Raw genomic sequence first — 10,088 nt, 5'->3', positions numbered from 1 at the left:
TTGTACTGGTATAAACTGTGTTAGTTTTCCATTTATCTTTGCCTGTATTCGATTATGGAAATAGATGTTTTCGATGGTTCGTATAATATTGATTGGCATGTATCTTTCGACTTGGATGCGATCGAAAGCCTTTGTCAGGTAAAACATAGATATGCTGGTTTATTGTACTCGATGGCCTTTTCTGTGATTTGTCTTAGTACGGAAATAAATAGTACAATACTGGCGTCTACGCTACAAACGCATTCAATATGCTAAGGAAAATGTGGTCTTCACATCAGATGACAATTAAAACCGAAAGACTATTCAACAGCAACGTGAAGACTGTATTACTATATGGAGCAGAAACTTGGAAAGTGTCAAGAAAATGTATTGGACAGATGCAGGTATTCATAAATAAATGCCTAAGGAAGATTCTTAACATTTACTGGCCAAACCGTATATCAAACCAAGAGCTATGGACAAGAACTAACCAGAAACCTATGTATATCTAAGATAATATGCAAAAGGAAATGGAGTTGGATGGAGCACACACTAAGGAGACCTGACACAGACATAGCGAGGCAAGCCCTAGAATATACACCACATGGAAAGAGAAGACCAGGTAGACCCGTAGAAATGTGGAAAAGAAATTAATGCTATAGGGCTTTTCATTGATTGTCATTTGCTTCGAGCTGCTGTCATATGTTGTATAATCTGTGTATAATACTAATATACACAGAGATATGTCAACAATAGATCAGGCTAGTCATATGCCACTCAATGCATCGGGGTGTAACGCTGATATCAAGTACGGTGGTCTAGCTATCTTTGTCTGTCGTGCGAGTGTATCTACCAAGAGGTGGGAGTAATGGAACAACAGTTACACAGAGGCGGCAGCCATCATATGCTAGAGAGAGAAAGCTGAGCGCCAGTAGAGAGAGAAAGATAGACCACCAACCCGACCTTTTCTGCGTTACTCTATTTTTCGAACTGGCCTAATCTATTCTGTTATATCTATGAATATACACGGATTATACAACATATGACAGAAGCTCGAAACAAATGACTGTGAATGAAAAGCCCTATTGGGAAAACCTGGACAGAAATAAAGATCAGTGCAAAGGATAAGACAGAATGGAGGCAGACAGTTGACGCCCTATGCTCCGCATGGAGTGAAGAGGAATAAGTAATTAAGTAAGTACTGGCGTCTACGCAGGATCTTCCGGATCTGAATCCTTGTGAGAAATCTAAAAAACGAGGTACTGATGTCTTGTCAAGAGCTAATGAGAAAACTAATAAGAGGACTTTTCTATAGAGGAAAAAAATAATAATACATTCGAATTATAAATTATATTTTGAGAATTTCAATTTTACAATACCAATTTTATTTTTTACAGATATATTCCCTACAAGCATTTCAAATTCATCCTTAAAATAAAGTTTAATAGGTACATAAAATGAACTTATAAATTTCTGTTTTGAAAGGGTTGTAGATACCTACTATATACCTACTCAGATCTATACCTACTCAGCATCATATTGAGAAATCACAGAATCGTAAATATACAGTAATGAGCACTCACACTAATAACCGGCAAAATAACGCAAAAGATGGAAAACATATTAACTTGTGAGATAAAAAGAGATGAAACTGGTAGAAGTGGAACTTATCGTTATAAACGAATAAATTAACATAACCTTGGATAAGAGTTTTAATCTCCATTTTTCACTTTGAGTGATATTGGGCTAGTTTCTGGGTCCGTGTATTTTCATACACCACCACACAAACCCGCCGACACCAATGTAGTTTAGAAATAGCTATCTCTAAACTACAGTGGAACCAGCGGGCTTGTGGGACATGGTATGAAGGTACACAGACCTAGAAACTACCCCAATATCACTCACAGTGAAAAATAGAGTTAGCAGGTTAACACTCTTAGCCGACGATAACATTACATAGTTTCCCACCTTTAGATCTCTGTGACAGGAGTATTTTATAAAATTCTCCTGGCACAGTGACAGTTCTCATACTCATCTGATACGTCTAAAGGTGGGAAACTATGTAATGCAATGTTAATTTATATGTTTATATCGATAATTTCTCTCAGTTTCATCTCTTTTTACTTCAGAATGCATCCCATGTTTCCCATCTTTGGCGTTATATCCCATATTTTGCCAGTTATTAGCATGCTCATCACTGCATATTGGACTTTTTACACATAGTATCTTAGAATCCCTTGGAAGTAAATAATAAATCATGTACCTAGTTTTATTTTTATCAATAAATTCATGAAAGTATGACTGATGTTGAAAATTCATTTGACATACTGGCAAATAATTGTAATTCCTTCAGAGGAGGTGTCCCTAGAAAGAATAACATATGTTTTATATTAAAATATATTAAATTCATATTGATTAGCAGAATAAATAGAGTTTTTAGGTTTAATTCTCCTCATTCACATAATTTAATACCAGATAATGTCGCCCTACTTCCATATGCTAATGACCTAGTTTTTTATATAACAGCCTAAACCCCATTTTGGACTCCATTCACATTAACCAATATTATCAGATATTCATGAATAGTGTCACCACAATCTTCTTTAACAACATACTATTCTTTCATAGATCTGGTCGTTATCACAATATAATCCCATATATACCAAAAATTCATGCTCGAGTGAGAAATTGGAAATCCAAGCAAAGGATAGGAAAGAGTGGAAGCTGATTCTGGAACAGGCCAAGACCCACCATGGGCTGTAGAGCCAATGCTGATACCTAAAAATGAACTCAAATATTTAGTGGTCTTTTTGTCCCGCAATCTTAACTAGAATAAGCATATTGAAAATATAATTGGAAAAACTATTAAAGGCATGGCTGTGCTGCCTAGTAAGGCCCATATAGATTTTTGAAGCATCTTTATGAAACCAGCACGTAAACAATTATTATAGATTTAAAAATTAGACTCACTATGGATAGAGTAGTAAGATGATACAACGAATGCAGAGGTAACCGTCTATATTTGTTATCAATGGTTTCTAGGAACATGGTTCTTCAAAACAGATGTCAATGATTTTTAGAGTTTAGATAAAGACGGTTATGTACCAAATTCATGAAAAAAATTTACACTTTCTCAGAATCATCCAACGATTTGAAACATATACTCATACCTTCAATTATATATGTCATAGATTCCCTTAAGGCACTTTGCCACTGGTTGTAACTTCTCAATAGATGTGCCTACAGAATTACAAAATTATCATTCCAGTTTAAGAAAGAACACACCTTCAACTTGAATGTTTAATCTCAAGACATATTTCGTTTATTTTATTTTGCGTTGTTTTGCAACCCGCTTTTCAGTATTTCTGCAAAGGCCTGCTCCTCAAGATGCATATTTAAAAGTAAATGTAACAACACTGAGGACTGTTCATAGAAAGTTTATCACATTGAACAATTTCTTTTCATTCTGCAAACCTAAAACGACAGCACGTCAAAAATGATGTCAATGATATTAAATAGAATTTACGTTCTTACCTTACCGATTTTCATCCATGGGCAACAGGAAGAAACTCAAATTTTTATGCTGCCTGGAATTTTGCCACATAAATAAACACACACATTGCCTTTGGGTTAAATTCATCATAATCCCAATTCAAAATCACCAACCTTCTTAGAAAACTGGAGAAATACCACAGTAATGCACATTAAATTCGAAGTAAACCAACTTAACAATTGCAAAATATGAGAAAACAATAATAAATAACTCTAAATAAACAACTGTTTGTTTATAAGGTTATGTTTGGAATAAACATACATAAATAAACCTAAACCAGATCTACTCACTGTTGCCAAATGTCACCAATTTAGATAGTTACTTGTGATTAATTGTTTGAATACATTCAATCAATAATCAGAAAATATTATTTTTCAAATTTTATACAAGTGTGTACGTAAAGGATTTTACCATTTATGAATTTAATTTTCAGCTTTTTGAAAAAAATCGATAATCATAATTATTTTATTATAATTTTGGAATATTCTTTATCGGAATATTTTAAATCTTGCAACAGCAACATTTTCCTCCTAGTCTACTACGCAGTCTGCTAGGAGTTTCTGCAAGCGCAGGAACCGCATAAAAACTAGAGTGAACTAACTGTTTCGAATAGCAAAAAAACTGTGCCAAAGCTTTCAGCAAACATCGCGAATAAAGAAGTTGATAGCTCGTCTTTTTTGCTTCATGCAAGATTTGACAATATTCCCAAAAATAATAAAAATGTTGTTCTTATGAGTACCGTGAATCATGAATCGATGCATGCATCATCCATCACTTTCATCAAATGAAAAAGCCCCAAATTATTTTAGATTACAATTCCAATAAGGGAGCAGTGAATGCTCTAGATTAGCTTGTTGACACGTATACATGTGAGAAGAGATAAATCGCTGGCCAATGATTGTTTTTTTATAATCTACTGGACATTTCTGCCTACAAAGCGTTGGTGTTATGGGCGTCAATAAATATCCAATGGAATACCAATCAATTGGGAAAACGGCGAATTTTTCTTGAGGAATTGGGAAAAAACTAATGAATTCAGTCATCATTTCCAGAAAAAATATACCAGTAACTAAAGGCTCTTACGAACTGGTAAAAAGGACACGAGCAGGAACAAGTAGGTAGACAAGATGGAAATGCTAGTGAACCGTCTATTAAATCTAACTCCTCCTAATAAACGAACACGCTGTAAACTTGCCGTAAAACGATAACAAGACTAATTATTATGTTGTATATCACAAATATATTTGTAAAATCCATTCTTTTTATTACTGTCCCAGTTGTAAACTGAATTAAATTTTTGTAGATATTTGTTACTAGGCTTTTTTGAAAGAAAAAAATGCCTTTTGTTTTTGTTAATAAGGTTTAATTTACATTAACAACATAATTTTTGTTTAATTAACCATAATTTCTTATTAATAATGTTTCATTTATCACCATTAGCTTATTTTATTTCGATTAAGGAGCGTAAATCATAGTTGGGTCATATTGACCCGAACAGTACATTTGTGTAGTTGACTCGAACGGGACAGTAGGGTTAATGTAAGAGGCTTCTTCTTAGCCTTCTATCGTCCACGTTTGGACATAGGCCTCTCCCAACTCCTTCCATCGGTCTCTATCCTGAGCAACATATTTCCAATTCGTTCCGGCTACTCTTTTAATATCATCAACCCATCTCATCTGTGGTCTTCCTCTCGGTCGTTTACTTTGGTAAGGTCTCCAATGTTGTATCGTGGCATTCCAACGTTGGTCTTTTTGTCTAACAGTGTGGCCTGCAAAGCTCCATTTAAGTTTGGCAACTTTTGTTGTTATGTCCTCGACTTTTGTTTTTGATCTTACCTAGTCGCTCCTCTTTTTATCTGACAGTCGTATCCCTAACATTGCTCTTTCTGTTGTAGCTAGTTTATTCATATTTGCCTTGGTTAGGGTCCAGGTTTGACACCCATATGTCATGATAGGAAGGATGCACTGGTTGAACCCTTTGGTCCTCAAATATTGAGGTATTTTGCGGTTCTTAAGTATCCAACCAAGTTTTCCAAATCCTGCCCATGCTAGTCTTGCTCTCCTATTAATTTCCGCACTTTGGTTTTCTTTGTCAAGTTTCAGGATTTGGCCTAGGTAGATATATATTCCTGGACTTTTTCTATCTCACTGCCATTTATAGTTATGCGTCTGGGGTCATCTGTGTTTGTCATTATTTTTGTTTTCTTCATGTTCATTTTTAGGCCGACGTATTGGGAGCTGCCTGCGAGTTCCTCTATCATAATTTGCAGTTCCTCGAATGAGCTCGCTATAATCACAATGTCGTCAGCGAATCTGAGGTGATTTAGCTTCTTGCCATTAACGTTAATGCCATAGGTTGACCAATTTGTCGTTTTGAAGACGTCTTCTAGTGCTAGGTTGAAAAGCTTTGGCGATATTACGTCTCCTTGTCTCACGCCTCTCTTAATAGGGATGGGATTTGTATTTTCGTCTAGTTGTACTATCATAGTTGCATTTTCATATATATTATGTATTAGTTGTCTATATCTCGAATCTATTCTACAATTATTAATAGCTTGTTCTATGGCCCACATCTCGATACTATCAAACGCCTTTTCATAGTCTACGAAGGCAAGAAATACGGGTAGTTGGTATTCATTTGCCTTCTCTATCAATGTTCTCATTGTCAGCAGATGGTCTGATGTACTATATCCTTTGCGGAAGCCAGCCTGTTCCACTGGTTGGTAATTGTCCATTTTGTAGGTCAACCGGTTGTTAATAATTCTCATGAAGTAAGAGGCTTAATAAATTAAAAATAGGTATTATTCTTGTTTAATTCACTACTTCAAGGAGTAAACAAAATTCTACGCTTGAAAGCGTGTCAATGGAAACTTTTTTTACGTCGGTATCTGACACCGATGTTAGCTTTAATGTTCAGAAAACCTATGATAGGGTAAAAACATGCCGAAGATACATGGATGAGCGCGGTGTAGGTCGCTACATCGATATCAAAACAATTTTCATTTTCTTATGAGATCGCACATACCAAGGATGTGTCACCCGTTCACCCTCGCGACTTTGCATCGCGGTTTACAGCGCTGTCGATGCCAAAACGGGATACGGAAAGTATCTTCGGTATGTTCTGCCCGTCATCGATGTAAACCTCAGAGAAATAAACAAGGATGTTTTTATTTCTCTATGGTAAACGTCGACAGCGACCTACACCGCGCTCATTATGTATCTTCGGCATGTTTTTACCCTTAGTTGCGGAAGGTTAAGGGTGCACAGTCACAGTAAATAATGAAGCCAATAATGAAATTTGCAAATTAAATTATTTTCTGATTAAAGCAGTTTGTTTTATTATTTCGCGGCACATGGCGCCCGTCAGGCAGGATGTATAAAATATCTGACTGACCTTTTATCTTTCTGCAATTCAATCCGCCGCCTGCCAACCCAAGCATGGGCTATTTTGCGGTGTTCGCACATTATTCTTGAACGCTGTAAAATGATACAATTTTACGGCGGCATGTTTGTACGTTACTATTCTTGTTCTTACAAGAATAGTAACGAATTGTCTTGAGAAAAAACTTGATTTCTACCAGCCAATGGAGCAAGCGGGATTTCGTACCGGATTTGGAACAAATGATCACCTAGAGCATTAACGGTAATAGAAAAGACTATCGAATACAATCGACCACTCGTTTTCACTTTTGTAGATTTGCATAAAGCCTTTGACACACTAGAATTTGACAAAATTCTGGAAGCACTACAAGCAAGCCGCATTGACTACCGATACACAAGGTTAATTTACAATACATACAAGAACGCAACTATGTCGGTGAAACCACATAAAAACACGGACCATGTCCCAATCGGCAGAGGAGTTCGACATGGCGAGACCTTATCGCCTAAATTGTTTACCGCAGTACTAGAATATGCTTGTAAAAAACTTAACTGGGAAGAGCGAGGCCTGAATATTGACGGTAGAAGATTAACGAATTTGAAATTCGCAGACGACATAGTTTTATTCTCTGACAACCTCAAGGAGATATGTACAATGCTACATTAACTCCAGTTAGTGTGGGCCAGTGTAGGTCTTAAAATAAACATCTCCAAAACAAAATTCATGACAAACCTAGTACCTAGCGGAAATATCAATATTGGAGACAACGAAGTAGAGATAGTGGAAAAATACATAATATACCTTGGACACGAAATAAAGATCACAAGCGACAACCAAACATGCTAACTACGAAGAAGAATAAACGTAGCATGGGCAGCGTATGGAGAACTCAAAGACATCTTTAAAAACGATATACCAATTTCTTTAAAACGTAAAACATTTGACCAATGTTTGCCTGTGATGCCGAATTGACAGCTACAACTTCTAAAATGCTGCAAATAGCTCAGAGGAAAATGGGAAGGTCAATGCTGAGTATATCGCTTCGTGACCGAGTTAGAAATGAAGACTTAAAACGAAGAACAGGAGTTACCAATGTAATTTCCTGAATTGCCACTGGGCCGAACACGTCGCCCGAATCAGTGATGGGAGGTGGACGAAGAGATTACTTAAGTGAGGGCAGAGATTAGACAAAAGAAGTAGAGGAAGACCACCTACTCGTTGGACCGACGATCTCAAGAAAATGTCAAGAAATTGGATGTAAAGTGCTCAATGGACAAAATGAGGGAGGCTTATGTCCAGCAGTGAACGCAAAGGGCTGGATGATGTTTGTACGTTATCTGACATTTAGATAACATCGTGCATCATAAACGTCTACGTTAATAATTTATTTATACAGGGCGATTGATTAGTAGAGTAAAGGTCAATAGCTCCGCTATAGTAATAGGTAGCAATAAAAGTTAATAACAAAAATTTTAGCCACCTTTAAGCTTCACATTACAAAATTAGTTAGAATGTTACAGGGTGTTCGATAACACAGTGGCAGACCTAACTTATGTTTTTTTAAAAGGAACACCCTATATTTTATTTTATATTCGAAATCCTGTTAATTTCTCCATCACAAAAATATAAAGGTTTGTAATGTTATACAGGGATATTTACAAAGTTATAACCAATTTTGTATGAAAATCGTAACAAGTTCAACTCCCTGTATAAATAAAAATAAGCACAACAGCAATGGTTTATTAATGCCATATTTTATTTATTGTCAAAATTTTTAAGAATTATTGATATTGCTAATTTTTTTTATATCAAATACAGTACCTACATTATTTTCTCAGTAATGTTAAATGGAACACCCTGTATTTTATATCATTATTGAAAAGTAACATTAACGTACTTTAATTTTTATATAACATTCCCTATGCCCAAATTTATTAGTTTTAGAGATAGGTATTTTCATTTTTCAGAGCAAATTATTTTAGGTGTTTAAAATCTAAATTTTAAGTAAGCCATGACTGAATTGACAATTGAAGATTACCGATTATCAATCCGGTAATCAATGTGACACTGTAGCAAATAAAGAAATAACAATAATTTATTAGTAATACATTTTGTGTGTGTGGAGAGAAAGAGATGGCATTAGACAAAGCGTCTTTTTGCCACAGAATTTTGTTATAGATATGTTTAAATTTTTATCTTAGAATCATTTATAAACTTGATTAAGATATTAAATATAGATTTGTCAGAATAAGATAAAAGATTGCTGATGCTAACTGGAGTAATACATTTTACAAACAAAAACACAACCACTACATGCAACATTTTTGAAACCATTAAAAACTATCTTTTTATGTAAATGCAACAAATAAAGAAAATTAGTAATAAATTTTACAAAAAAAAACACACAAACACAAAATTTTGTGAAGACAATTAAACACTACTTTTGTATGTAAATGTAACAAATAAAGAACGAAACATAATTTATCAGTAATACATTTCGCAAAAAAACATGTTTGAAAAAATTAGAAGCTACTTTTAATAAAATATTTTTAATATTTAATTACATAAGGTGTCCAAGATTATCTCCTATAGTCGGTTCGCTAAACTCAGACGCAACTGGCTAGATATTTTAGTCGATAATTTTTTTGTTTTTTGCCAATTTTGCAAAAATTGGCAAAATTACTAACTATTTAGTGATTATTAACTATTTAGTAATTATTTTTTGCCAATTTTACTAAAATTGGCAAAATTACCGACTAAAATATCTAGAAAGTTGCGTCTGAGTTTAGCGAACAGACTATAACACGTTTATGTACGCCTAAAAACGATCATTGAATGAGCTACTTAATCTACGGAGCATTTGTAAATTAACACATCGAAATACACTTTGTATTCTATTTTTCATCTCATCCCTTGTTGTTGGAGGTATTTTATAAACTTCATTATTAACGTAACCCCAAAAAAAATCAGTCCAATTTATCAAATTCTGGTGATTTGGGTGGCCACGCTACTGGTCCATTGAAAAATGAAAATATCTCGAAAACTAATAAATTTAGCCATAGGGAATGTTATCTAAAAATTAAAGTACGGTAATGGTACTTTTCAATATTGATATAAAATACAGGGTGTTCCATTTAAAATTACTGAGAAAATAATGTACTTGCGTTTTGACTC

At 34.7% G+C, this 10,088-nt stretch overlaps 1 long non-coding RNA gene across 1 annotated transcript; it reads right to left on the bottom strand.

The window, feature by feature from the left end:
- Window positions 1-1,314: 1,314 nt before the first annotated feature.
- Window positions 1,315-4,087, bottom strand: LOC126880137 (uncharacterized). The gene is made up of 2 exons (XR_007696434.1): window positions 3,519-4,087; window positions 1,315-3,453 (listed from the first exon to the last, which is right to left on the bottom strand). It is a non-coding gene; the product is annotated as an uncharacterized LOC126880137 (long non-coding RNA).
- Window positions 4,088-10,088: the final 6,001 nt, after the last annotated feature.

The sequence above is a fragment of the Diabrotica virgifera genome, chromosome 2 (assembly GCF_917563875.1).
Source record: "Diabrotica virgifera virgifera chromosome 2, PGI_DIABVI_V3a".
In the NCBI taxonomy this organism is placed as follows: Eukaryota; Metazoa; Arthropoda; class Insecta; order Coleoptera; family Chrysomelidae; genus Diabrotica; species Diabrotica virgifera.
This window is presented reverse-complemented; position numbering and strand designations above follow the sequence as displayed.